The 13,381-nt window shown below is 48.2% G+C and overlaps 1 pseudogene; it reads right to left on the reverse strand.

Annotated features, from left to right (window-relative positions):
• Window positions 1–11,863: 11,863 nt before the first annotated feature.
• Window positions 11,864–12,038, reverse strand: LOC142576944 (U2 spliceosomal RNA; annotated as a pseudogene).
• Between the last annotated feature and the right edge of the window lie 1,343 nt (window positions 12,039–13,381).

Genomic DNA, 13,381 nt, shown 5'->3' on the forward strand with positions numbered 1-13,381 from the left:
CTTTGCCCTGCAGCTGGCGTAACCAGGCTGTTGCTGCTGCTGCTGCTGATGATGATCATGATGAATCACGCGGTGAGTGGCGAGCAACGCAGCATTTGGCGCGGCAACGAAACGTGCGCCTGAGGAAACGGAAAGAACCAAAAAACTCGGTGTCTTGGAGGGAGAAACGATCTACGCGAGCCAAGCCTTGTCATCTACGCGATCCTACGCGAGCCAAGCGTTGCCGCGACGCGCCATGAAGGCCGACGCAATTATGGAGCTGCCGCCTCGATGGGATCGTCCTCTATCTCGCTTGGGAGCACCACGCAGACGCATGACTCCTCGGAAGCAGCTCGGCACACATCGCAGGAGACCCTTTCCCACCAGACGTGCTAGGGCGCAGCGATCACATCAAAGGCGTCCCTCATCGGACGCTCCACCTAGGAATCGCGCTGTGAGCGGAAAGAGGAGCCGCGTCGCCTATACACGAGGGTTCGAGTGACGCACGTTGGAAGTTGGAAGGCGAGCGAGCGAGTAAACTTATTAAATGCAAGGGTAGTGGGGCATCCTCGTACCGGTCCCCGCACGGCCCGAAGGGGAGAAGCGGGCGAGGGGCGCGCCACGTGTCGGGGCAGCGCCGCACATTGCGAGGAGGGGGTCTTCTGCTGCGTGGGCTCAGGGCACAGTAGAAATGCAGCGGAAACGTACTTTGCTACTCGTGTAACTGCGACTTCTGTAAGTTACATGCTCATAATTACCTATATACACCGCAGTATAACTTTCTACGGCACGTTTGTAAGGCAACACCGCATTCACTACAGGCGCTTTTGTGCCGCTTTGAACAGTTGAACTCTTGGCTGAGTGGTAGCGTCTCCGTTTCACACTCCGGAGACCCTGGTTCGATTTCCACCCAGCCCATCTTGCAAGTTGTTTTTATTTATGAAGTGCCTCCCGGAATTTATCGCTCACGGCCAACGTGGCCGACACCAACGACACCGGCTTTTCTGCGATAGGAGCTCCTTAACGCTGCCGCGTTAGTAGCTAACATTCGGCCGTCTTGAAATCTCAACGTCCTCGTTAAGGTAATCGCAGATGAAAAAAAACGCTAGCTGTTTTGTGACATGGAGTCGCGTGGTATACTACCCATTGCCTGCGTGGGCGCGTAACTGCCAGTGGGTAGTCGCACTGATCCTGGCCCAGTCGGTGCTGGGATTCATCCGACTCTTTGTCGTCGTCTAGATGAGACGCTTTACTTGTCCTCAACTACGTTTTCAATTGTGAAACGTGCGCCGTGGTTGCGTACCTATTTCCAGTGTTCTTGTTACGCTCTGGCACTCTGTACGTGTCGGCAGGCAACACTTCCGTTGTCACCAAGGAGCCTTGGAAGTTGGATTGTGTTTTAGCTGGATTTCCCGTTTGTTGGGGCGCTGCCTTCAAAAACACCACTTTTGATGACCGGCGCCACGGTACGATTCACTCGTTGCACTTTTCCGTTAGCTTGAAGGTGGCGTGATAAGTTCTGAACATGTCGAACTCACAAACAACCCCTTGAAGGCTTTTCAAGTGAAGCAAATGCCCAAATGCCTCTATCCATAATGATGGTCTGAGGAAGACCTCTCTCGAGGATGAATTCTTTGTCCGTGCGCAGTACGTGCTTTGTCGAAGTATCGCGACTAGGACAGAGAGCCACACACTTCGTCAAATTATCGACGATTACTAGAAGGTGTTGGTTCCGTTTCTTGCTTGGGACGAATAGACTTGTGTGGTCCAGGGGCGCCGTCTCGTAAGGGCGCTTACCAAGCGGAAGGGGGTTGAGGAGCGCTTACTTCTTCCCATAAGGGTCTTCTTGAAGATGCATTCAAAGCCCTGTCAGATGTGATTTTGCACATAGGGGCGCATCCGAGGGAACCCGGAAGTCTCCCAAATCTTTGCCGCACTTCGGTCCACCGAAAAATGAGCATGCAGACCATGACATGAGAGCTATGGAAAGAAGAATGGTAGGTGTAAAGTTAAGGGATAAGAAAAGAGCAGATTGGGTTAGGGAGGTAATGATAGCTTAGTTGAAATCAAGAAAAAGAAATAGGCATGGGCAGGACACGTAATGAGGAGGGAAGATAACCGATGGTCATTAAGAGTTACGCAATGGATTCCAAGGAAAGGGAAGTGTAGCAGAGGGCGGCAGAAAGCTGGGTGGGCGGATGAGATTAAGAAGTTTGCAGGGACAACACGGCCACAATTAGTATATGACCGGGGTAGTTGGAGAAGTATGGGAGAGGCCTTTGCCCTGCATTGGGCGTAACCAGACTGATGATGATGATGATGATGAGATCATGACATCGCGCCACGACCGCCCGTCTTACGCACTTTGGTAGCCCAAACTTCATTGCCCTCACCTTGCCAGAGTCGATGATCCACATAGGCCAACCATCCTTGAGCGCATAGTCCTTTGTTTTGTTCTTGTCTTCTCTCGAGCGGTCACTTTCCGCTGCTCAAGTATCCGTATAAGTGGTAGTTCCTGATCTTCTCTTGGAGTGGTGACTATCTGGCCTTCCAGAATACGGATATGGCACACCTCGAAGCGTCTTTTCAAAAGATCATCCATGGTATCATGCGGACACTCCACTGGCTCTAGACCCAACGAGTCGACATGCTTCATCTGTGTATCCGGTCGATGCCTTACGGTGAAGTCAAATTCCTGGATGAGATCATACCAGCGAGTAATCTGTGGTTTCTGGGTGCGCTGTGCATTCAGATAGATAAGGGCATGGCAGTCTGTAACCACCGTGAAATGTATACCCAAGAGTAGGAACAACAGTCGATCCACACACCACACAATGGCCATCAGTTCTAATCACGTGGAATGGTATCTGCTTTCTGTTTCAGTTGTCTTTTTGCTTGCGCAGTACACAAGGTGCCAATTCCTACCATTCTCTACAGCTACATTCCTGCTAGCGCTTTGGAACTGGCGCCGGTGTGCAGTTTGGTTTCTGCCTTAGGATCAAATAGTTGCAACACTGGCTTGCACGTAAGTTTGCTCTTAAGATCTTGAAAATTGCTCCCCTGGTCTGACTTCCCTTCAAGTACTGCTTCCTTCTTGGGTGGTCTTGTGAGTGCTTCAGAAACCAAGGCGTACTTGTGAATAAGCTGCCTGAAGAATCCACTCGACCCAGGGAAGCGCCTAACCTCATGCACATTGCTTGGGGTTTGGAACTCAAACATTGCCTCTATTTTAACCCCACGTGGCTCTACCTGTCTCCCATCAGACGGAACCCCAGGAAGTACACATTGTCATTCGCAAATGAGCACTTGCTGAGCCTCAGGGTCAGACCTGCATCCCTTAATATCCACCGGAATTGACGCAATCGCCCGAGCATTTCACTATAATCTTTTGCTGGTATGAGGATGTCGTCGAGGTAGTACCTGACGATTTTTCACTCCTTAGTGAACCGAGCAGTCTGCTCAGCAGCCGTTCGAACACTGCAGGCGCATCTGTGAGATCAAAAATCATTAGTTCCCATTGACGAGTTTCGTCTGGCGGGATGAACGCTGTTTTCTTCTTGGCTTCTTTTGTCAAGGGCACTTGCAAGTATTCTTTAGCCAAATCCAGAACTGTAGTAGGTACCTCCTGGGAGGCGTTCGAGTTGTGCATCTATGATTGGAAGGGCACACTTCTTCACGGTTTGAGCGTTAAGTATGCGGTAGTCAATAACAAGGCGCTTTTTACCGCCTTCTTTTCTACTACGAGCACAGGGATGGCATAATCAGAACTCGTCTTGGTCACTATGCCGAGGTGGTTCCATTTCTTGACAATTCTTCGGATTGTTTCTTGCGCTTCTGCATTGGTCAGATGTGGACACCATGCAGCAGGGGTGCTTCCTGGAACCTCTACAATGTCCATCTTCAGCACTGCCATGCGACTTAATTCTGCCGCAGTCATTGCAAAACACTCAAGGAACTCGTTCAAAACATTCGCTAATTCTCAATGTTGCGGCGCTGTCACAGAAGGCCAAACGTTCACTTCACAACGCCGTGTCGGTTGTGGTTCAATTGGCACAGGCGCTTCTTTCATCGATTTCGTTCCCTGCTCAGTTTCATCCAAAATGGAACTTCGAGCAGAAATCTGTAGTAACTCTAGGGGTGTTGCTGGTCGAAGCGGTTCACTTTTTTGCATGAGGGCCTGTCTTTCACCCACTGGGTGCAAGGGAACAGTGACTTCTACGAGCCTCATGTCGAGCAGGACACCTTGACCACATTTTCTGTACACAGTGGGAGTTTTGATCCTTTGCTCCATAGAAATGTAATCCAGTTTACGGTGTCCCTCTGTAGTAAGCATTCCTCCTTGGCTCTCCGCTGCAGTCATTGGTGACTTTCGTAGGGCTCCAGATGAGCAAACGGACAGACACTACAATGTCAAAACCGCAGAGAACTTCCCATTCTTGCAGACGCGATGTAAGCCAACTTTGTGAATGTTATTGCGACCAATAAATTGGGAGATGGTGCTTCATCTGGGACTACAAAGATGGGTATGTCATTTGTCAGCACACCATCAATGAATAAATCAGCCCTGCATTTACCAATGCATTTCGCCGCAGGTACACTGCTGTTTCCAAAACCATACAGGGCTGTTGCCTCTGGAACGATTTTCATGCCACATCGCGCTGCTCCGCAGGCACGCAGGAGACAGCCAGAGCAGCCTGTGTCAATGAGGCCAGCGACAGTGAACCTTCCATTCAAAGTGACTCCCTTCAGCCAAATGCTTGCACTCTTGATTTCACATCGTGTCTCAGTTACTGTGTTTATTTCGTTGCACTGCAGTGCCTCCTTGCCGTGACGCTGCGTGTGGTCTATTCCGTTGCACAGAAGACATTGCATCGGTCGTTTTGGTTGTCGACAGTCTCTCGCCCTATGTCCGTCTTGGCTACAGTAGAACTTTCGCTCGCCTTCTTCGTTAGCCAGAGGGCATGGCCTGTCCTTGGTACTTCCCTCGTCGACTGGTTTTCTTTCATGCAGCGCGCTTGCGCTCTGAGCACGTGCTTCCGCGATCGCCGGTCTACGGTCACGCGCTGCACCGAAAAACTCTTGCCTTTCACGCTCGATCCTCTCCGATTGCTGAATGTCGTCGTTGTCTTCATGACTTTTTCCGAACAACATCTGGCTCAGTTGTTTCGAACGTCGTCATCTGATTACCAACTCACAAGTGTCCCAGAAATCCAAGTTCGCCTCCTTGCACAGCCGCACCGTGACGTGAAAATAGGCCACTGAGCTTTCCTTGTGCTGTTCCACATGCTCGTGCATGTTGCGATAGCGTTCCGCCGCACGCGTTTGGCTCACAAAGGATCGCCGAAAGCGCTCTTCAAAACAGCTCCAAGTCTTGATTTCGGATCTCCTCAAACGCGGCCCGTCTCTCGCCGGTCTGGTCAAAGGGGACTTTGCGGTAGGGAGACAGAAGTTGCATGCCTCTTTTAACCTACAGTGGTGCCTTCTTCGATCAGTCAAGGCCGACCAATCTGAGCTCGGTTATACCGCACACATGGCACTCAACTGGAGAAACTGGGTAGTTTATAACCTGCACGTAATTGGCCATTTTAAGAGGGTCCTCGTGTGGACGGTCGTGGCGAACATATGTAATTGCCTGTAATAATTATAAACTGGAAGAGATAAAAAAGGAAGGGAAAAAGAAGAAAATTGGGGATTTGAACTTGCGAACCCTGGATGTGGGCCGGAAAGATGGCTCAGTCGGTTGGTCCACCAGGCCCCAGGTTACGTTGAAGCGGCATAGCTCCTGTCTAGAGCCTCGTACTTACGTGGAAAGAACCTGATGATGTCCGCGATCAGTGGTTGGATGGCATACTTTCTTGAAAAAATGACCGACCGTCGAGGAGAGCGAACTTGTGCGGCTCTAGAGACTAGGAAAAGCTTAAGCAGGTGCGAGGCGAGCGCCGCACGCTTAGCGCCTTAGCGTGGGAAACTCGCCCGACTAACTAACCTAACGAATGCTGCTCTCGAGAGTGAAATACCTTTGTCTAATTATGATGATCTTAACATGACTATTTTCGAAAAGAGAACGGCCCAGAGGGCTGTGCTACGAGTGATATGACTGATAATTTGCTATATATATATATATATATATATATATATATATATATATATATATATATATATATATATGTAGCGTTCCTAGTTAAAGGACACAATAGACGGAAAGTATTGCTATGGAACTGGCGTCCATCTTGTCTACCATTTTATTCTCACTTCCTTCTTCTCTTCTCCTGAACCCTGACTCCTGCGCTTCTTCATTCATCTTCTATATATATATATATATATAACTATGAGGCTTTTCTTTCGAGGAACCCGTATGGGTTTCCTTTGTAGCAATTGCTACAAAACGGGTGGATGTCTCATTTTCCCTTTATTTATATATATATATATATTCATTATGGGACCGAATGCGAGCGCTGTTCACTTCTTTCTGCGATTACTAGTCAAGAGAAGTAGTTCAAGGGAGGAAAAAAGAAACAAAAGAAAAAAGAAACTTACTCAAACATAATTGCAGTGCCGTGGTTCTAAAGCGCACGCGCAGGAGAGAAACAGAAGGATATATAAACGTGCGTGGCGATGGTGGGCACGCGAAAACCTGCCGCAGTAAATTTAGAGACTTGAGAAAAAGTTACGTTCACAACAGATAACATGGCGAACAGCACTCGAATACGAAAAGAGGAATTATTTAGACATGGAAAATTCCCTTGAACTATGTATGGTTTCCGGGAGAACTGCTTCTAATTATTGAAAATTTTAAAAGATGAAGTAATATGAGATTTTCGCCGCGCTTAGGGAGAGGATCGCGCCAGCACGAGACTACACCAGGCACCTTACCTGGACCCTGTGGCCAGCACAGAGCTCCTTGTTCCGCCGGCCTGGCGCACATCACGTGCGTTCCGATCGCCCAAGGCGAGAGGACCGCACCTATCAAAAATCTATCTATCAATATTCTATCAAAAATCCAACCTTTATATTGTTACGTAGGAAGACGCAGACGAAAAGCTATATACAAACATATTTACAAGGGAATACGCGGCACTTGGCTAAGAGGCAACAGCACGCGCTAGCCTCCAATCGTCGTCGTCGTCTTCTCAGTGCTCGCCTTTTCGTCATTGTAAACACTGTTCCGTAGTACTACCCCCGGTGGCAAAAACGCCGTCCCGGAGCGACTCAAAGCCGGACTTGGAAGCAGTGTAGTAGGCCTGGAGCCTCCTGACGTGCATGACATCACTAGATGCCTGAGTAGAGGACGAGGTTGTACACACAGAAGCAATTTCGCACGTCACAGGCGTCAGCTGGCGCAGCACGCGGTAGGGCCCTGTGTATTGCGAAAGGAGCGTTTCTGAAAGTCCGACGTGACGAGAGGGCGACCACAGGAGCACGATCGCACCAGGCGAAAACTGTACGTCACGGTGGCGTGTGTTGTACTGACGCTGCTGAGTGGTTTGCGAGTCCGAAAGTCGAGCACGGGCAAGCTGCCGTGCATGGTCGGCGAGGGCGATGGCGTCGCGCCCATACTCGCTTGTTGAGATCGCCGCAGGAGGAAGTGCCGCGTCAAGGGACAACGTCGGTTCGCGACCGTACAGTAGGTAAAATGGAGAAAATCCGGTGGTGTCGTGCCGGGAAGAATTGTACGCAAATGTGACGTAAGGAAGGGCAATGTCCTAGTCGTGGCGTTCCTTGGAAACGTACTTGCAGAGCATATCGGTAAGAGTATGGTTTAACCGCTCTGTGAGGCCATTGGTTTGAGGATGGTATGAGGTAGTCAGCTTGTGTTGAGTGGAGCAGGAACGCACAATGTCGGCGATAACTTTTGACAGGAAGTTACGACCACGGTCAGTAAGCAGCTGTTGCGGGGCGCCATGAAGTAAGATATTGTCACGCAAGAGAAAGTCAGCGACCTCAGTGGCGCATCTGGTAGGGAGAGCCCGCGTGATAGCATATCGGGTGGCGTAATCAGTTACGACGGCTACCCATTTGTTCCCAGAGGATGACGTGGGAAAGGGACCGAGGAGGTCTAATCCAACACGAAAGAACGGTTCCACAGGGACGGTGATCGGCTGGAGATGACCGGCAGGTAGCACCTGAGGTGTTTTCCGACGCTGGCAGGCATCACAGGCAGCAACATAGCTTCGGACGGAGCGAGCGAGACCAGACCAATAGAAGCGGCGGCGGACGCGGTCGTACGTGCGGGTTACCCCAAGAGGCCCTGCAGTGGGTGCGTCATGCATCTCAAAGAGCACAGTCTGTCGTAGATGTTTTGGCACGACAAGAAGAAGATGAGATCCGTCAGAGAGAAAGTTCCTTCGGTACAGAATGCCGCCCTGAAGGACATATCGGCGAACGGACAGGCGCTCGATCAGTGCACGCAGCGATATGTCTCGGTATTGCTCATCGGCGATGTTAGCAAAGACAGACACAGAGAAAGTGCCGTTGGTGGTACTACTATAGGCGTGGTCAGGCTCGTTTACCGGGTAGCCAGACAGGCAGTCAGCGTCCTTGTGTAGTCGGCCTGATTTGTAGGTGACAGTATACGAATATTCTTGGAGGCGTATGGCCCAGCGACCAAGTCTTCTTGCAGGATCTTTCAATGAGCATGACCAGCAAAGCGTGTGATGGTCTGTGACAACGGAAAAGGGTCGGCCATATAAGTGTAGGCGGAACTTCGCAACCGCCCAAACTAGGGCGATACACTCACGCTCAGTGATGGAATAGTAGCGCTCCGAGGGTGTGAGGAGCCTGATAGCGTAAGCGATAACACGGTCGTTGCCACGCTGGCGTTGGGCCAGCACTGCGCCGATTCCGTGACCGCTGGCATCAGTACGGCATCAGTCATTAGCCACCGAAAAAGAAAACGAACGATATAACATACTTAACGAAGGAAAAAAAACTTCACTTGGAACAACACAGCATATACTAAAAATCAAATAATGCGGCAATGTGACCACTGGAAGAACCATCCATCTAATAAAATTAGTGTACCTTTTGTACCAGCCGAGGAACACGTAGATTATAGAATATATACAGATGCATCAAAGACAAAACAAGAAACTAGTGCAGCTTTTATAATACTAGAGAAAGAAAATAAAATTGAAAGCCTAAGAAAATACAAGCTACCACGATACAGTTTCAATTACGATAGAGAAGTTGTAGCTATTTTAAAATCGATAGAACACATCACATCATCAAAAAAATAGTTTAGATGTGAACTATTCACAGACAGCTTATCAGCACTGTAAGTTTTAAGAAACCTAAGCAATTCAAATCCAAAGATATGCTAAATAAACAATATATTAGATCACGCAAAATAATTTAACATAAAATGAACATATGTGAAAGGCCACAGTGGTATATTAGGAAATACGCTAGCCGATGAATTAGCAAAAGAATCCACAAATGATGGCAATAAAACATTTTTCCCAACTTCAAAGACATTTATTTCAGAGCTGCAAGCAAATTTATATATATGATGTAACACAATATGGAATAAAGAAGAAATTACTAGCTACATTTAGAAATGGATGACGAAGGTAAATAACATCCTCAAACACTTTCCACAAATTTCTATACTTCCCAGGCACAGATAGGACATGAGAGGCTGCCCGTTTTACTTTTCGAAATTTAACATAATATCAGAATCAAAATGTCAATGCCGGATAAACATTGCTGGTTTCGACCGCTACGTGGAAGATGGCTTACTTGCCACTATAGAACTAAATGAACTATCAAAAAATACGTGATAACTTGGAAAATAGAAAAACAGTAATTAATAAGAATGAATAAACAATAACGATTCTATATGAAATAGTAGAGAAAATTGAGGAAAGCACTATACAGTGGTAAAACGATACAAAATTAACTAAAATAGTGAAAAAAATTGAGAACATCTTCAAAAGTATTCTGACATCGTTATGAGAAAGACATTGTGCATAAAAATCATTATTGGTGAGGGCTCCTCAGCCACTGTTTCTTATCAAACCACCAATATCACCACAAAAACAAGAACAAAAGAACAGATACACACACCACACAATGGGCTACAGGGATCAAAAGCAAGGAGCTTAAAGCTTATCAGCTTCGCAAGACATGCAGTGGACCTAACAACTAGCGCAAGGATTGGATCCGACAAGAATCGAGGACCACTCAAGCACTAGACAAGTAATGAACAGATAGAAGAAGAACTTAAAGAAGGATCCCTTCAAGACGGAGGAAAAAATGCAATTTGCGTAATTTTTGTTTACGTTTTGTTCAATAAATGCCCCCTGCATGCTGAGCCTGTCCCCTGGGCTGTGGATGCTGATAGTAGCTTGCGCTTTCTCTATTTCACTTTCTCACCCACATCTTCTCTAAACTTTCACATTTATCCGGTCACCTGCCCCCTTTTCCCTCTTTCTCTATACTACTTCCTATTCCCTTCTATACTCTCACCCAACACCTTCCAGCCCAGCCTTCTTATTTCCTATTTCTAACCTGGGATACATTAGTGGTGCAGGTGGGGAATGCTCTACCCCTTTTCACACTCTGTAGGGCGTGTAACACGACTACGACACTCCGTTGGATGGAGAAGCTCGACATCGAAAAGGCAAAGAATACTTCGTCTGCACACGAACAAAGTGTACTGCAGCTGCGGCAAAAATGGCCTTATGGGGTGCGTTAGAGCTCAACAGTGACTAATGGCCCCCAGAAGGATTGCTGGTCAGACGCTACATGCTTATTTTGCTCCATAGTACGTGCTGACACAGCGCAAGTATGAAGCGCGGTTTTTGCTTCTAATACGTTTAGCGAGCTCCCGAGTATTTCAACGTACCTTCAGCATTATTCTGGCTGGTTTAGTGTTCCGGCTTTTAACTAAATACCGCTTATAACGAAGTCCGTGTCCTGTTTCTATCACTTTATTATAGCTAGTGTTTACTATATATAGATGGTGTTGCTTTCTGTGCCTTAGAGACTTCTTATAAAAAGTAATGAGAGCAGCGAACGTGGTGTTTTTCCAGATGGCTTTCAGAGGCGGACATACCTTGTCCCTAATAACGTGAGCTTCAAGAAAATGATTAGCACAAATTGCCGATTTAACTCTTCTATTAGTGCGTCGGGGGCGGTTATCTAAATGGCAAATTTGCGGCTAGTGATATTTTCATGCACACCTATCTTTTGAAGATGTTGAAAGTCGCACCTAGTTCCAGATGGTCATCATCAAATTGTAACGTTCAATCGAGGCCGTATTGAGACTGAGCGCGTGCCATTGCGCGTCAGACGGCAACGCCCCGGAGATGGGGCCAAGTTTGAACGATAGCCATGCCGCGGCGAAGCCTGACCCGACATACAGCCGCGCTTACTTGCCAGGAAAAGCGTGACGTATGAGACATGTGGTTTCAAACTTGCCCACCCATGCCGTCACGGTGTGTCTTCGTGTGATGGCGGCGCCGCCTTTCGCGAGTGCCCATGGCGATCGGTTTGAATTTTGCCTGGATTTACTGTCAAAATTCGACTATGCATATATCGAATTAGGTGCATCTTTCAGGCGTTTTAGAAAATGAGGGCGTAATAAAATGTGACTGCCCTAAAATTCGCCGTTTGAAGAACTTCCCGTAAAGCTCTAATGAAGAAATATACTTTAGAAGAGCTAACTGCTGGCCTAGTTGGTGATCTTGCATACTAAAAAGTTCTTGCGTCAAAAACACCATGTCGTCATCTTTCTTGTGTGTGTTGTTTGTGGCGCAAAATATTTTTAGTATGCACTAATGAAGTTAATTGTTTTTTTATTATGTTTACAGCGCCCCTGTATATGGCTATTTCTGGGAAAGAATGCTTGTCTATCGTGCCGTGTAGATCGGGAATTTCTCTCGATACATGAGCCGATCCCGAAGATAGTGCAGTAGCGGCCGACCCTCGGCAGAGGTGAAGCAGCCATCAAGCACTCTGCCAAGATGAAAAATAATTTTTTATCGGCTCCAAATAGAACCCGTATCAGATATTAAGCTGATAAGAACAGATACTACGCTTTGACCCACGTCGGCCATGTCAATGTTCGCACCACCCTCTCATTGTCGCCCTTCCAAGCGCTTGCGTATCTCCTTTCCTTCCGCTCTCCCGTGGTGGCGGTCCCATAAACGTACTGCCAGCCAGGACCACGAGGCGAAAATAAATGCGAATCATCGATGTAGCCCCGATCCCGCAAGCTTGGAAAGTTTCACCGGAGCAATGGCCAGGTTTCAGAGGGAGTTTGTGGGGAACCAGTTTTGTGTGGCATGTGTTGTGTGTAAACACTTGTGGTTTCCGATTGACCTCACAACCATTACTGCACCAAGGGACGTCGACAAACGCACGATCGCCTTGGCCACGGTGGAGCAGTGTGTGCCCTCGGAGCGCTGTCAGGTGCGTGTCCATTCTACGTGCCGGGACACTTTAGTAAAAGGTGTAGGAGGCCGCATATAGCCAGAAATACGTGGGCATGTGCACCTCATCATCTTCCGAGGCTCAACATCTCTGAGGAGCGACTAGTCGCTCCTCGCCTTTCGTTTATATGCATTTCGCAATGTATAAGCTACTCGCGCGAATCACCAATCTGACTGTAGTAAAAAGAAAGTTCAGCAGTAGGTTACACGCCAGTAACACGGGAAGGCACACGTGCTAATGTATTAAGTCATGTGAGTAGTCAGACTTCATGCAAGACATATCGAGCCCCAATGGGAAGCAAACGCATGTTGCTGTAAGTCTACGCCCTCAACGACACATGGCAGAACTTAATGCACTACCCAAGCGTGCAGCATGCTTGACACCTGTAAGTATTACAAATGTGTAGCAGAAGCCGAACACGATTACGCTGCGTCCTCTCAGCAGGCTAAAGCCGCACTCGCGGTTGAACGCATGGCTTCCGCCGCTTCGCACGCCGAGCCTCGCTTCTCGCTTGGCGAGTGTCCTCGACTGCAGCGAGTATCCTAGGGCCGAGGACCGAGTATCCTAGGACCTAGCATCGATTATCCAAGGGCTACTCTGCAATGCGCTAGGTCCCGGGCGAGCATCCTCCATCGCCGTCTTTCTCTCGCTTCGCAGTCTACCATCACCACAACCGCCGTCACGTAAAGTCAACAACGCAACACTTGTTTTTCTGTCGGCGCGCGCTATTCCTTCGCCTCTGTACCTCCGCTCGCTCGGAGGTGACGTGATATCTTTTTGCACCCTTCGACTAGACGCCGCGTTTCTTTCAATCCCATCGGGCAAGGAGCCACTTGAGGTTTTTGCCCTAATATTATTCCAATGAATTTATGTAGTGATGCTTTCTATAACAACAACACGGGCTCGATTGAAAAAAGGCTAGATATCCAGAGCCATGTCCGCGGGATAAAAAAAAAAGATGCGGCCT

The sequence above is a fragment of the Dermacentor variabilis genome, chromosome 3 (genome assembly GCF_050947875.1).
Source record: "Dermacentor variabilis isolate Ectoservices chromosome 3, ASM5094787v1, whole genome shotgun sequence".
NCBI lineage: Eukaryota > Metazoa > Arthropoda > Arachnida > Ixodida > Ixodidae > Dermacentor > Dermacentor variabilis.